Source organism: Schistocerca gregaria, chromosome 5 (assembly GCF_023897955.1).
Source record: "Schistocerca gregaria isolate iqSchGreg1 chromosome 5, iqSchGreg1.2, whole genome shotgun sequence".
NCBI classification, from domain to species: domain Eukaryota; kingdom Metazoa; phylum Arthropoda; class Insecta; order Orthoptera; family Acrididae; genus Schistocerca; species Schistocerca gregaria.
The window spans coordinates 405,598,586-405,615,529 of NC_064924.1; the positions used below are offsets into that span (position 1 = coordinate 405,598,586).

The window sequence follows — 16,944 nt, forward strand, 5'->3', positions numbered from 1 at the left end:
CCACCACCAGTTTGCACAATGTCTTGTTGGCATCTTGGGTCCATGGCTTCGTGGGTGTCTGTGACACACTCGAACCGTACCATCAGTTCGTACCAACCAAAATCGGGACTCATTTGACCAGGTAGCGGTGTTCCTGTTGTCTATGGTCCGACCGACATGGGCACGAACCGAGGAAAAACGCTGCAGGCAATGTCACACTATTAACGAAGGTACTAGCATCGTTCGTCTGCTGCCATAGCCCAATTGCTCTGGTCCTGACGGATACGTTCGTCGTACGTCCAACACTGATTTCTGCGGTTGTTTCACTCAGTGATGCTTGACTGTTAGACTGACAGTTCTGCGCAAACTCCATTGCTCTCAGTCGTTAAGCGAAGGCCCCGGCCACTGCGTTCTTCATGGTGAAACGAAATGCCTGAAATTTGGTATTCTCGGCACACTGTTGACACTGTGGATTTCGGAATACTGAATTCTCTAAAGATTTACGAAATGGAATGTCCCATGAGTCCCATGAGTCTAGCTCGAAGTATCATTTCGTGTTCAGAGTCTGTTAATTCCTATCGTGCGTTCATAATCACGGCGGACGCATTTTCACATGAATCATCTGAATATGACAGCTCCGCCAATGCGCTGTCCTCCTTGTGTATGCCATACTACCGCCATCTATATGTGCGCATATCGTTATCCCATGACATTCGTCATACCACTGTATTCAAGGCCCGCGAAACTTAAAAATTTTACCAGCAATTCGTTTCTCTCGTTTCACGGTTGTATTATCATTTCTTCACATTCAGTTAGGCTTAAGTTTATTTTCAACTAATTAACGCGCGCCTGTCAGTAATTTAAGCTCTCTTTAGCATCGTCCTGGACTGTTATAACAAAGGAGTTTGCTTATTAGTAAGTATCTGTTCGTCTCTTTGTCCCAGTAAAACGTCCATAAACAATGATATACTCCTAATAATCGACTGTTTCCGTGACAGTCATCTAATAAGCCAAACATTTGTATTAAATCCAGTGACTGGCCACTCGTCATCCAAAGGCCATTGTTGCTTTTATACAATTTTCCACTTTCGAGTACTTCAGTATTACTACTTGAGAACTTTTATTTTCTTCTAAAAGGCGACAGCGGACTGAGCCCGGAAGAGGCCTTGAAATGCAGAGCGCATCGCAGCCTCCGCCACGGCCAACGCAACGCGCTTGCGGCGTCACAAACAGTAGAAAGCAAGAGTGGCATATATAAGGGGGCGCCGCGAGCTCACACCACAGTAGTCATCCGCTCTCCGCGTTTGTCCACCACATACGATGAGGCTGCTCACGGTAAGCACGTCATTCTCTCTTACGTTCATTGTATTTTGCCCTCCACTGCCTCTCAATTGCAGTCGTGCATTTTCAAGACACGATAGTGCGCCCTTCTGACTCTACCGCAGCGCCTGATGTAGATGAACACCAACGTATCAGACCTCTGTGCCTTTAAGACCTTATCGAGAAGAGAACGTTTCTGTTTCGCCAAAGTTAGGGTCTACCTATCACATGCGATGCGCCAATTCGGAAATAACAGTCATTCATCTGTGAACTGAAACCTCAGTATTCAAACAAGATTAAACTGGCTTCGGAACCTTCTTATGGCCTTCAGTTAAATTGCACTCGAGATATTCATACGCCCGTGCACGGCACAATACGTAATTGTGCCACAGATGCTCTTCTTTCTGAGGAGGAGGAGGACATTGGTGTTTAACGTCCCGTCGACAACGAGGCCATTAGAGACGGAGCGCAAGCTCGGGTGAGGGAAGGATGGGGAAAGAAATCGGCCGTGCCCTTTCAAAGGAACCATCCCGGCATTTGCCTGAAGCGATTTAGGGAAATCACGGAAAACCTAAATCAGGATGGCCGGAGACGGGATTGAACCGTCGTCCTCCCGAATGCGAGTCCAGTGTGCTAACCACTGCGTCACCTCGCTCGGTTGTTCTTTCTGAGTCGTTAGGTGTGCTAAGTCCGGAAACAACCATTATTCAACTGCCAATGCAAACTTCGGCGCCGGCCTGAGTGGCCGAGCGGTTCTAGGCGCTACAGTCCGGGACCGCTACGGTCGCAGGTTCGAATCCTGCCTCTGGCATGGATGTGTGTGATATCCTTAGGTTAGTTAGGTTTAAGTAGTTCTAAGTTCTAGGGGACTGATGACCTTAGAAGTTAAGTTCCATAGTGCTCAAAGCCATTTTTTGAAACTTCAGCATTCAAATAAGAATAAACTGTCTTAGGAACCTTCTGTTGTCTTTCAGTTGAGACGCACACGACACATTCCTATATCCGTGCACAGCAAAAAATGTAAATACCACACAGATATTCTCTTAGTCTGAGCAAATGGAGAAAAATACGATTTTGTTCATCTGCTTCTAGAAAGGAAATTGTCCATTTGCGTGAAACATGAAAAGCTAAATTCGTTTTCGACGCATGTCCAAGCGGAAAGACCAGACAGTATCTTAAAAACGCCGTCTCAGTACTTATTGAAAAGATATTCACCTTCATTAACAACTGGAGTCGTCAGAAGGAAGACTCTTCTTACAGTGGAGCGGAACTTGATAAAGACATTACGATTAAAATCTTTCCTTTTCAACAACACAATATGTGCAGGTTTGGAAGTTGATTACTTTCAGCTCAAGATTTATGTACGATTTATGTACGATTTTATCACAGTTTAAATTAATAAATTTGATAATAATAAAAAAACTGAAAGATAACTTATAAATGTTCAGCATGTGGCCAAATTTACTAATTAATTTACGATGTGAATGTAAAATGACACTTCCACATAATTACGACTTATCGTACATATGATCAATGGTACATTAAAATAACTAACTAACCTCTTCAAATTCATATAGAATGTTTAGAATAATAACACTTTCTGTAGGTTGCAATCAAACTCACGCAAATACAAGTGGAAACACGTTAGTCTACGCCTAAAAAAATGATGACGTTACTACATATCATACAAAATTTTTATAACAGTGATCTTTGAAACTAACTTGACACACAGTTAGAGGGTTAATCACAGATATGAAGAACTCTGCTACTCATCGTTGGAGCACCATGATCTTATGCCCCGTATCTGCCCTATCTTTTGTGTTACCTCGTGCGCTCCTGGTCACTTTGCTAATTTCAAACATAGGTTGTTTTGTGTAATCCTGTTGTATTAAGCATAGCATTTCTTATCAGTGAGGAGTGAGGGATCCTGATCAGGCTTTTGTGTGGAAGCCACCAATAGTATGAAAATAGACAGCATTTTTGATCGTGGATGAAGAGTCAATGATAGATGCGAAGTAACTTCAAGCGTGCCCCGTGGAAGTATTTCAGGACCCTTGCTGCTCGTATTGCATGTCCATGAACTAGTAGACAAAATTAAAAGTAACTTTAGACTCTTTGCAAATGATGTATTTAAACAAGTATCCAATCAAATTTTCACAAGATTTCAAAGAGGTGGAAAGATTGGCGAGTATGTTCGAGTATAATGTCTTTTCTGGAGACTAGAAATCTACTCTGTAGGAATCAGAACGGGTTTCGAAAAAGACGGTCGTGTGAAACCCAGCTCGCGCTATTCGTCCACGAGACTCAGAGGGCCTTAGACACGGGTTCACAGGTAGATGCCGTGTTTCTTGACTTCCGCAAGGCGTTTGACACAGTTCCCCGCAGTCGTTTAATGAACAAAGTAAGAGCATACGGACTATCAGGTCAATTGTGTGATTGGATTGAGGAGTTCCTAGATAACAGAACGCAGCATGTTATTCCCAATGGAGAGAAGTCTTCCGAAGTAAGAGTGATTTCAGGTGTGCCGCAGGGGAGTGTCATAGGACCGTTGCTATTCACAATATACATAAATGACCTGGTGGATGACATCGGAAGTTCACTGAGGCTTTTTTCAGATGACGCTGTGGTGTATCGAGAGGTTGCAACAATGGAAAATTGTACTGAAATGCAGGAGGATCTGCAGCGAATTGACACATGGTGCACGGAATGACAATTGAATCTCAATGTAGACAAGTGTAATGTGATGCGAATACGTAGAAAGATAGGTCCCTTATCATTTAGCTACAAAATAGCAGGTCAGCAACTGGAAGCAGTTAATTCCATAAATTATCTGGGAGTACGCATTAGGAGTGATTTAAAATGGAATGATCATATAAAGTTGATCGTCGGTAAAGCAGATGCCAGACTGAGATTCATTGGAAGAATCCTAAGGAAATGCAATCCGAAAACAAAGGAAGTAGGTTACAGTACGCTTGTTCGCCCACTGCTTGAATACTGCTCAGCAGTGTGGGATCCGCACCAGATAGGGTTGATAGAAGAGATAGAGAAGATCCAACGGAGAGCAGCGCGCCTCGTTACAGGATCATTTAGTAATCGCGAAAGCGTTACGGAGATGATAGATAAACTCCAGTGGAAGACTCTGCAGGAGAGACGCTCAGTAGCTCGGTACGGGGTTTTGTTAAAGGTCCGAGAACATACCTTCACCGAAGAGTCAAGCAGTATATTGCTCCCTCCTACGTATATCTCGCGAAGAGACCATGAGGATAAAATCAGAGAGATTAGAGCCCACACAGAAACATACCGACAATCCTTCTTTCCACGTACAATACGAGACTGGAATGGAAGGGAGAGCCGATAGAGGTACTCAGGGTACCCTCCGCCACACACCGTCAGGTGGCTTGCGGAGTATGGATGTAGATGTAGATGTAGACTTTCTTCAAATGTTTTGAAATGTAAAATATGCACCTCACAAAACTCAGAAAATGACTACTATTTCAGTGTCACAACTGGAGTCACTCTACTCATACTAATAGTTGGTTGTAAGAGTTTGTGCGGATATATGGACAGAACGAGCACGCAGAGTGAGAATCGTAGAAAGGGCTGGTGACAGACCTTGTTTCACTGGTAGGCCATTGGGAAAACGTAGGCAGTCTATAAACGAGACTGAGTACAGACACTTGTGTGGTCCATCGTAGAATGTTATACTAGCGTGTGGCAGCCATACCAAATAGGACTAGCAGCTCATAATGAACGTACACAAAAAAGGGCAGCAAGAATGGTCACTGCTTTGTCTGAAGATGGGAGAGTTAAGGAGATGCGGAAAAATCTGAATTGGAGACATTTGAAGATAAAAGCGAAATATCCCGCCGAAGTCTACTTACAAAGTTTCAGGAGCCGGTATTAAGTGAGAATTATAGGTATGTGCTACAACCCCAACCCCTCCCCCCCCCCCCCCCTCCCCCCTCTACAGCTTCCGTATAAACAGTAAAAATGAGCTGTGACTACTTACACAGCGCACAGAGGCATGTAAGCACGCTCCGTATTCAGAAAATGTAGCTTCCAGACAAGCGATCACGCCAGTTCAAGAAAAAGTACGCAATTTACTCAAGGCAGTAGGACATTGTAGGCAAGCAGGGCTGGTCTGAATCTGACTGCACACAACTAGAGGATATAATGGATAATGAACACAACATGTCATGATACACTGCCGTAAGAAATGCAGCACCCTAAAGGACTTCGTTCATTGTCACCAGAGGATTGTAGTGTTAATGATCCATTTTTTACGGTCAATGACGATCAAATGGAGCTCTGGAGGCATGTTTGCGCGATCTGTTTTGACTCGGCATGCAGCAAGCGTGGAGAATTTACAGACGAATAGTTTATACAACATTGATTCTAGGGTACAACCATGCCTCACGGTCGGGTTCATATTCCTGCTGAACAACTCCAAGCATTTGAACTGTATATTGCTGCGACTATTTGGACACCCTTTACCGTGACATGCGTGTCTCTTTTGGTCTGAATTTATAATTATATATTCCTATAATGATGAACCACATGTCACATCACTTGTTAATAAAATATCTTTGCCCTTGAGGACGTTGTTTCTTCTCCGGCAGTCTATTACACTGAAGTGGCAAAATTCATGGGATAGCGATGTGTACGTACACAGATGGCGATAGCATCGCGTACACAAAGTGTAAGAGGGTGCTACATTAGCGGAGCTGTCATTTATACTCAGGTGACTCATGTGGAAAGTGGAAAGGCTTCCGACGTGATTAAGGCCGCGTGGTGGAAATTAACAGACTTCGAACGCGCAGTGGTAGTTGGAGGAAGCGCAATGATAGTTGCAACTAGATGAATGGCGAATTCCATTTCGGAAATCGTTAGATGATTTAGTATTGTAAAATTCACAGTGTAAATAGCGTGCCGAGAACACCAAATCTCATGTTCAACTCTCACCACGGACAACGCAGTGGCCGACGGTTTTCACTTAACAACCGAGTGCAGAGGCGTTTGCGTAGAGTTGTCAGAGCGGACAGACATGCAACACTGCTTGAAATACCCGCAGAAATCAATGTGGGACATACGACGAATGTTGCCATGAGAATAGGGCAGCTGAATTTGGTGTTAATGGGCTTTGGAAGCAGACGAGCGACGCGAGTGCCTTTGCTAACAGTACGACATCGCCGGTAGCGCCCATCCTGGACTCATGACCATATCGGCTGGACTCTAGACGTCTGGAAAATCGTTAGCTGATCAGATGAGTCCCGATTTCCGTTGGCAAGAGCTGATGATAGGGTCAAAGAGGGGCACAGACGTACAAAGCCATGGACCCATGTTGTCATCAAGGCACTGTGCAAGCTGGTGGTGCCTCCAGAATAGTGCGGGCTCTTTCTACGTGTGATGGACTGTCTCCTCAGATCCAACTGAATGGATCACTCACTGGAAATGGTTATTTTCGGCTATTTGCAGACCACTTGTAGCCATTGATGGACTTCATGTTCCAAAACAATGACTAAATTTTTATGAATGACAATGCGCCATAATCACATATAATTGTTCATGATTGGTTAGAAGAACGTTCTGGACGATTCCATCGAATGATTTGGCCACCCAAATCGCCCGAAATGAGTCCCATCGAACATTTATCGTATGTAATCAAGATGTTAGTTCATTCACAAAATTCTGCTGGACACCTGTAGAGGTAGCGTGGCTCAGTATTTCATCAGAGATTTTTCAACGACTTGTTGAGTCCAGCTGGCCGATGTGACCGAGCGGTTCTAGGCGCTTCATTCTGGAACAGCGCGGCCGCTATGGTCGCAGGTTCGAATCCTGCTCGGGCATGGATGTGTGTGATGTCCTTAGGTTAGTTAGGTTTAAGTAGTTCTAAGTTCTAGGGGACTGATGTCCTCAGATGAAAAGTCCTATAGGGCTCAGAGCCATTTGAACCATTTGTTGAGTCCATGCTACGACGAACTGTTGCACTACGCCGGGAAAAACTAGGCCTGAGGTCATATTGGGAGGTATGCCAGGACTTTTGTTACCTCAGCATACGCATCATGGGCCACACTCTCTATTTCGCAACGTGTGTGAGTGTAGGAACTTAAATTTCAGCAATGCAAAATCGTTTAAGATTAACATGTAAAATAATTACAACACAAAATCAAGATTAATAGGCATGTCGACTAACAACAAATTTATATTCATGTAACTTTAATGCCACATCATGAAACGTATGACATTATGTTGGCTTCCTCTTTTACAAACGTTGGCATACTTAGAAATTTTTCGCCGTCCTTAAATATTATTTTGGCTTCCTCTACGAATTGTGGCAGAGAGTTCTTCGACAGAACTACATTTCCATATATGCAAATATCTGCTGCTGATAGAAACAAAAGCGGCTCTAATATGAAATGTTTAATTTGCACAGGTGTTTTTCCTGGTTGTGCTGGCTTTGGCGATGGTGTTGGCGGCCCCTGCAGGACAAGACTCTGACCCGACGATAGGAGATGAGGACACCAGGTCCAACCTGTTCCTACTCAAGAAGAAGCTGCTCAAGAAGAAACTGCTGTTGCTTGGCTGACGTTCTACTGAGCCATGGCTGGCTCGCTTTGAGCTATGTGGTAAATATTCATTTTTGGTACTTGTCACTGTCCCTCCCAATAGTACCTGAAGCTACGAAAATATTAATTCAGTTTACTAATTTCTTTCTGAAGCACATTTCGCAGTATGCACATTCCACATTCAGTGTAGGTACAAGCTGCACATGCAATCACAGTATAGTGTCACTGAAATTTGCTCCAAGACATCCTCCCATCAACGGCCATCAAACTGGCTGCCACAGTCTCAGTGATAAAAAATTACGTCAGATCTTAGGCATTCTCTTGTGCCAAAATTACTGTATTTAAGAACCATTCTACAAATTAAACTCCAGAGTGAACCATTTTCTACTATCTTCATAGTCTCAGAAATGGCATGTTATAAACTGTGTAGACCTATGTGAGCACAAAGTAGGGAGCTTTTAACTTTCACACTAATAAATAATTAAGCAGAGATAATAAATCTGGAAAGTGTTTCAGGAGAGTAATAATTTTCTCGACAAACCTCAGTTGCTAAAAAACTTAAAAGACAAAAGACAAAATCACGTCAATATAATACCAAAATTAGCTATCAGCCTTGTTGGTTCGAGTTGAGTTAGTTACCTCAGCCACTCTGTTCCTCAGTGAGGTGACTTCAGCAGTTCAGGTTCTTCTATCACGATAAATCAGAATAATTTACAGCTATTTATTTACTTATTCATGTCAAAAGCTTCTCTGCCTCGTGATGACAGGGTGTTGTGTGATGTCCTTAGGTTAGTTAGGTTTAAGTAGTTCTAAGTTATAGGGTACTGATGAGCATAGATGTTAAGTCCCATAGTGCTCAGACCCATTTTGAACCATGTCAAAAGCGCTGCACACAAAATAGACCAAAAGAGAAAAAAACAGACTAAAAGTATAAAATTAATATATACCAGGAAATATAGATATAACACGAAGCAGTTAGAGATACATAATAATAATAATTATACGTAAACAGATTACAGATACTAAATACGAATGAAATTGGACAAAAAATTAGCAACTTCACGGCATATTCCCTGACCCGCAGAGGTCTCCAGTGTGCAGGAAACTGGGCACTGAGGATAACTGTACAAGTGCTTGGTGGTTTGGTTCAAATGACTCTGAGCACTATGGGACTTAACATCTGAGGTCAACAGTCCCCTAGAAGTTAGAACTTCTTAAACCTAACTAACCTAAGGACAACACGCACATCCATTCCCGAGGCAGGATTCGAACCTGCGACCTTAGCACCAGCGCGATTCCAGACTGAAGCGCCTAGAACCGCTCGTCTACATCGGCCGGCGCTCGGTGGCTTGTTCGGTGCAACATTCGCATAAAGTTGATGGATCCTCAAGATAGTTGCATTTGGTCATATTATCTTTTGCTCTACCCACACCACTTCTTAGTCTATTGAGGGACTTCCACGTTTTCCGTTGCAGATTTTCGCCTGGGGGGGAGGGCCTCCGAAGGTGGGATCCAAGACGCGATGTCTGCATTTCTTATTATCCACAGGTTTTGTCGTGTCATTGACGGTGATGCAGTGTCTGACGGAAGTTTTTAGGAAGCTCTTCCCAGTTTTCAGCCTGCTTAGGGAGGCTGATGTCCATGGAAAGGAAGGGGGCGCGGGGGGGGGGGGGGGCAGCGTGTAATTCCACTTTGCGTCTCTATGTGTTCACGGCAACTTCCCTTATTGCATCTGGTGGGGCTAACCTTGCCAGTAAAATTTATAGGTCGGCGTTGCCCTCAAGCATCACGATGCTATTCTGCATGTCTCACTGAGGGCATCATCCACATGCCTGGCACGAAATGATCTGTATCAAACAGGGCAGGCGCATTCAGCGACAGAGTAAAGTAACGCATCTGCCGATGTTCTGAGCACTGTCAGTTGGGTGCTCCCGTCGGCTACTTGTGAGGTTTTTGATAATGTTATTTCTGGTGAATACTTCTTGTTTGTCCTGTCAGTTGGGCACCCTACCCGCTATTTGTGAGCTTTCTCATGATGTTATTGTGCGTGGATACTTTTTGTTTGTTTTGAGTAATTAATATGTTTATAAATTCAGGTGGTAAGAGCATGACATCGAAATCGTGAAATGACTAAGAAAACTTGTATTTATGATGCTGTTGCTGACAGTTAGGTGATATAAAAATTAAGAAACTGACATCCTTTACCTAACTGCCATACAGTACAAATTTTGGCGTGATTCATCAAGTCAGACTACAATTATTAGAGACCAGCCGTGTGAAATACAAATAATATATGCTGTAAATTGAAGAAAGTAATGCAGAAGCCTTCTCAGAGAACTGTATGTACTAGCTACTGCTTCACAGTACAATTTCAGCTCAGTTCATTGAGACAATAATTTTGTAAATTTATCCTATGTACGTTTGTTTTACTGATGTATCCTCTCTCCCTGATAACCTCCTTGTTCTGGGTATAAGGAATGAACAATGTATGTAATGTAATCTAAAGTGCCTGCAGTCGTGTAACTATATATTTTGCCTGATGTATCCAAAAACGAAAAGTACTTAAAGAGTCACTCCTTTGAATTCTGATACCAGCAACGAGAACGCACTTTTTAACAAATGAAGAGTTATAAAATATATTTTCGTTACGTATTTAAACTTCTTTAATAGTAATTCCGACATTACTGTATTTGCAGATGTCCATTTCGCCGCAGAAGTAGCCTACTTCCTAAGGAATGCGTAAAACGTCAACATCCGTCGTCTACTTCATGACAACGTAGTTGTCTCGCTTTATGTGAATATATTAGTTATAGTTTCATATTACAAATAATTTAATAAAAATATTCAGTAAAAATTCAATGTGTATTTTTTGTACTATTGTTAACCTCTTAACCACAATATTTGTAACAAGGATAGACAGGGGTCATACTTTCCAATTTTAATATAACATCATATTTAAAAGTTCTTAATGGTGAAATTCTGAAAAATTCACATCTTGTGAATGTTGTATCCATTCCTGTTTTACGAAAGAGTACTACCGTGTGGAACCCCCTGTACGATATGGGGAGGTCTATGAGCACATACAACGTCCCCAGAAATGAAAAGTGGCGTAATTTTCCTTAATCGGTCAACTACAGCCTGCCTGAAAAATGATGGAGGTCATTTTTGGTGACACAATGATTATTCGCACTGATAGACAATCAAGAAAAAATTTCAATGTACCATGCAACTTCGTTCGACATGATGTAGAAGTTTCTCGAGAAAGGGGTACAGAATTGCGTGCTGCACATTGCAACAATCACATCTAAATCTGATTACTGGATTACGTTCGAGAGTTCCGTATTAGTAAAATGGTTCTGAAGACAATGCGGGTCTGACTGCTTCAGTTGAAATCAACTTCAGTATTTTGGAGACTGTTTACAGAAGCCTACAGACAAAGCGGTTGGTTGAAAGAGAGTCTGGAAAGACAGGGCACAATGTACAATTTAAAATCCGAAAATCAACAGCTGAGCAGACTGTTTTAGTTGTGTGCTGTCCTTAGGTTAGCCAGGTTTAAGTAGTTCTAAGTTCTAGGGGACTGATGACCATAGATGTTAAGTCCCATAGTGCTCACAGCCATTTGAACCATTTTTTGTTCTAGTTACTAAAAGACAATAAAGCCAGAAATGGGTAGAAATTCTTATGTGGTAATACAAAGTTGTTGGTATTTTCCAAATAAGCACAGAGATCACTGATGTCATCTTACATTTAGGTTGAGCAAGCCCACGTAGGTATTACTGGATGTGTTGGAAACAATTTGCACGATAAATAATTACATCATGAAAAATTGGCTGCTCAGAAAAATTGAGGAAAGGGACTAACATACAAACAGGTATAATATAAAACAGAGTGCAAAGAAGCGTCGCATAGAACAATGTGCACGGAAAAGAAAAGTATGTAATTATAATAATTATCAAATAGAAGCATTAATACAGGCGTACAGTGGAAAATATTAAACCAATCAGTCAACAAATAAATTTTTAGATTTTGTAACAAATATTTGTAGAATTTTATCGTACAATTTAAGAAAAATTGCAGACGTGTCTCTACTTCCAAACTATACTCTGTATGACGAGAGAAGATCGCTGACTGCTAGCAGTACTGTTGCCAGTTTTCGACCACAAAGTAAAAGTGGCTACGTCAACACTGCCTGAAAGCCGTAGCTGTGACAACGCTCAGACGTTGCCATAAAAACGTAAACAAAATCATGTCACATGATTAGAAATGGCATATACGCGAAGCAGACCCACCCAGACCACTTTAACTGTCAGGACTCTTAACTTGCCGTACGGACCAATGTTAGTCAAAGACATTGGTGACCAACACATATAAATAATATACGAGGGCAATCCCAAAAGTAAGGTCTGCTATTTTTTATAAGTACATAGACCTGTTTATTTCTACAATGGTTTACATCGGTTTACAGCTTGAACATATAGCTATTTTTCTACATAATCACCATTTCTGTCGAAGCATTTTTGTAGACGCTGTGGCAGTTTTTGTATGCCTATGTCATACCAGCTAGCCGCCATGCTGTTCAGAAAGTTGTGAACCTCTTCTTTCACCTCGTCGTCGGAGCTGAATCGCATTCCAGTCAAGTGTTCATTTGGTTTAGGGAACAGGTGATAGTCACTGGGCGCCAAGTCAGGACTATAGGGTGGGTGGGTGATTTTGTTCCACTGCAACTTGCAGGAGAGCAACGGTTTGCAAAATGGTTCAAATGGCTCTGAGCACTATGGGAATCAACTTATGAGGTCATTAGTCCCCTAGAACTTAGAACTAGTTAAACCTAACTAACCTAAAGACATCACACACATCCGTGCCCGAGGCAGGATTCTAACCTGCGACCTTAGCGGTCTCGCGGCTCTAGACTGCAGCGCCAGAACCGCACGGCCACTTTGGCCGGCTCAACGATTTGCAGAGCGATGTGTGGGCGAACTTTGTCATGGAGAATGTGTGCGCCCTTGCTCAACATTCCTCTTCTCCGGTTCTGAATTGCCCGTTTGGGTTTTTTCAGAGTCTCACAGTCCTGTCAGCGTTAACTGAGGCCCCAGTGGGCATAAAGTCGACCAACAACACCCCTTTCTGATCCCAAAAAACGATTGTCATGACTTTACTGGCAGACTGTGTTTGTTTGAATTTCCGCGACTTTGGCGAGGAAGAATGCTGCCACTGGCGTGATTGTTGCTTGGTCTCAAGTGTAAAGTATTATGCCAAGGTTTCGTCACCCATCACAATTGAGTCCAGAAAGTTGTCCTGTTCGGCTGCAAGGCGGTGAAGGAATGCGCAGGAAGCATCAACTCGTTGCCGCATGTGGTCCTCAGTCAGCATGGGTGGCACCCATCTTGCGCACACCTTCCGGTAGTTCAACGTTTCCGTTAAAATTCTATGGTGGTGCTTCGGGAAACCTCAGGAACCAACGTGCAGAGATCATCCAGAGTGATCCGCCGATCTTCATGCATGCTTTGCTCAACCTTCAACACTGTCTCCTCCGAAATTGACGGTCTCCCGCTCCTTTGTTCGTCGTGAATTTCGGTCCGACCAGCTGCAAACTCTCTACACCACTTATGAACATTTTTGACGTCCGTGCACGACTCACAATACACTTCCGTCAATTGGCAGTGGACTTCAGCCAGCGCAGTGGCCTTTGTGTTAAAAAAACCGAATAACTGACGCAATTCGCACTTGGCGGTAACATCCAACGGGAACTCAAGTCTCAACGGCTGCCAAGCCAAGACTGAGCGCCTCAGCCCGGCGTGCGCATGTTTACAAACAGCGCGTGAAGCACTCTTCATAACAGTGTGACCAACTGCCACACAAACGGAGTTCTGTACTTATAAAAAAATAGACGACCTTACTTTTGGGTTTACCATCGTAACAAGTTTATGATCCTTTATTACGGTATGTCACATCAATTATGTTAATGTAACTGTGTATGTTTTAGGCTCTTTTGTAGTAAGTACTACTTAGATGACTATACTCTTGGAATCAAGGTGCTCAGGTTTTTAAGTAAGAGTTGAGTCCAGAATACGGCCACATTGAAAAGTTTTGGAGGCGTTGTAACAATATTTATTAATTATTCGTTCTAAGAAGATAGTCTGCACGATAGCTGACGGGATTAGCTATTTCGATCGAAAACCAAAGACAGTGTATAACTTCAGATAATTATTCTCTTGTTCCCTGTCGCTACCTTGTTAGCTTGCAGTACTATCTACTAACACACTGACATTCTTATAGCCATATTATTTAGTTCTAAACGCTGTGTTGACTCTTGTAGCCATATTATTTAGTTCTAAACGCTGTGTTGTAGTAACGATCATGTGTGGGGGATATTAACTTTCCAGTATCTGAAACTAATAATACAGTTTCATTTGCGATTACGTACACACACTGGACGCAGTTTTGTCTTCGCCGAAATAGCTGATGGTACCGACCATGACCACCTACTCTTGTCATCCACAATGCCGAGAGTCTTCTTGGAGTGAACAATTAGTATTTGAGGATTAACTATGTTTTTCATACAGCTGATTCTTTTAAATAAGTTTTCGGTATCAGCAATGCTTGCAGCTAGCACAATGCAGCTGAGATTACAGAACAGTTTAGACACAGGAATCAACCTTTTCTTATGAAAGAAAGATATTCATGAACACTTGTGGATTGTGATTGTAGTTGCCTGATACCGAGCATAATATTCACAAAACGAGTAACTATTATTCAGAGTAGTTCTTAAATGACTGCTGTAGTTTGGTTTGAGAATCTAGAATATTACCAAACTCATTGGAAAATGAAGTATCATAATGACTGAAATAAAAATACAATTTCAGGTAACTTAAAAAAAACTTTGAGTAATTTACAACTCTACATCAGATTAATACTTAAGAAATTAAAAGTAGTAGTATACGGTACACCACTTCCAGCCAAAACAAAATGGAGTTAAATAAGCTTGTTATTTTGTAAACAGTCTCCAGTTTCTGTTGCACATCGTGTATTTTCATAAACTGAATTGTCTTCGTTAATGCCTTCCAGTGAGATGGCAAACTTAAAAGTACACTTAAAACATCAAGTGGTTGAAGAAAAATGTAAGTAACTAGCTATGTTACACCGAACCCAGTGTTCATGTGGCTGAATTGATTTTGCCTTGTCACTCAGTCTGAAGGAAACTCTCTAAGAAAACTGAAGATAACCTGAATTACTTGATTCTTAATATTATATACATGGCAAAGACGTGTCGTGAAATGGAGTGAAATGAGTGGCATTAATTGCTGAACAGTGGGTCTGGTCATCATGATGTCTTCGCAGCTCAATACATTAGTGTATCGTACTTTTACTCGTCGCCACCCTGAACTGTTTATAGTGCGCTGAGGGAAACACTACGAAAGAACAAGGAGAGCCGCACGGGACTAGCCGACCGGTCTCGGGCGCTGCAGTCATGGACTGTACGGCTGGTCCCGGCAGAGGTTCGAGTCCTCCCTCGGGCATGGATGTGTGTGTTTGTCCTTAGGATAATTTAGGTTAAGTAGTGTGTAAGCTTAGCGATTGATGACCTTAGCAGTTAAGTCCCATAAAATTTCACACACATTTGAACATTTGAACATGGAGAAAACGGAAACACTGATAATAACTAGTGACAAGAAAACACTCACTTATTGGCGAATACTCAACTTTGTACAAATCGTCTTAGGCAGCAAATTATGAAGTTTTACTATTTTTATTCAAGAGGCTAGGCTTGATAGTAAAAAGTTCTTGTCCCACTAGCAAGTTCGCTGAAGACGGGCTGGTGTGAACTCGCTAGAAGCAGACAACGTGGCGCGAAGTACACAAGCAGGAAGCGGTCTTCTCGATAGCCGAGCAGACTTGGATCTGCCCGCTCTGCAGTGGCGCCGCCCCAAATCACTTCTCAGGTCGCGCCACTGCTGCGACTTCTTGGTGCGGCAATCGCTGGGCTATCAGCCGTCTCTGGAGTGGGTTGTCAACCTGCCGGAGCATGTGGTGCTGTCTGGTGGTGCGTGCTGCGCTTACGACAACGCAATGTACATTTATATATACAGGGTGTTTCAAAAATGACCGGTATATTTGAAACGGCAATAAAAACTAAACGAGCAGCGATAGAAATACACCGTTTGTTGCAATATGCTTGGGACAACAGTACATTTTCAGGCGGACAAACTTTCGAAATTACAGTAGTTACAATTTTCAACAACACATGGCGCTGCAAGTGATGTGAAAGATATAGAGGACAACACAGTATGTGGGTGCGCCATTCTGTACGTCATCTTTCTGCTGTAAGCGTGTGCTGTTCACAATGTGCAAGTGTGCTGTGGACAACATGGTTTATTCCTTAGAACAGAGGATTTTTCTGGTGTCGGAATTCCACCGCCTAGAACACAGTGTTGTTGCAACAAGACGAAGTTTTCAACGGGGGTTTAATGTAACCAAAGGACCAAAAAGCGATACAATAAAGGGTCTGTTTGAAAAATTTCAACGGACTGGGAACGTGACGGATGAACGTGCTGGAAAGGTAGGGCGACCGCGTACGGCAACCACAGAGGGCAATGCGCAGCTAGTGCAGCAGGTGATCCAACAGCGGCCTCGGGTTTCCGTTCGCCGTGTTGCAGCTGCGGTCCAAATGACGCCAACGTCCACGTATCGTCTCATGCGCCAGAGTTTACACCTCTATCCATACAAAAATCAAACACAGCAACCCCTCAGCGCCGCTACCATTGCTGCATGAGAGACATTCGCTAACGATATTGTGCACAGGATTGATGACGGCGATATGCATGTGGGCAGCATCTGGTTTACTGACGAAGCTTATTTTTACCTGGACGGCTTCGTCAATAACCAGAACTGGCGCATATGGGGAACCGAAAAGCCCTATGTGCACTCCCATCGTCCCTGCATCCTCAAAAAGTACTGGTCTGGGCCGCCATTTCTTCCAAAGGAATCATTGGCCCATTTTTCAGATCCGAAACGATTACTGCATCACGCTATCTGGACATTCTTCGTGAATTTGTGGCGGTACAAACTGCCTTAGACGACA

At 42.8% G+C, this 16,944-nt stretch overlaps 1 long non-coding RNA gene across 1 annotated transcript; it reads left to right on the top strand.

Annotated features, from left to right (window-relative positions):
- Nucleotides 1-1,230: 1,230 nt before the first annotated feature.
- On the top strand, nucleotides 1,231-10,724 carry LOC126273017 (uncharacterized). The gene is made up of 3 exons (XR_007549296.1): nucleotides 1,231-1,314; nucleotides 7,733-7,925; nucleotides 10,562-10,724. It is a non-coding gene; the product is annotated as an uncharacterized LOC126273017 (long non-coding RNA).
- Nucleotides 10,725-16,944: the final 6,220 nt, after the last annotated feature.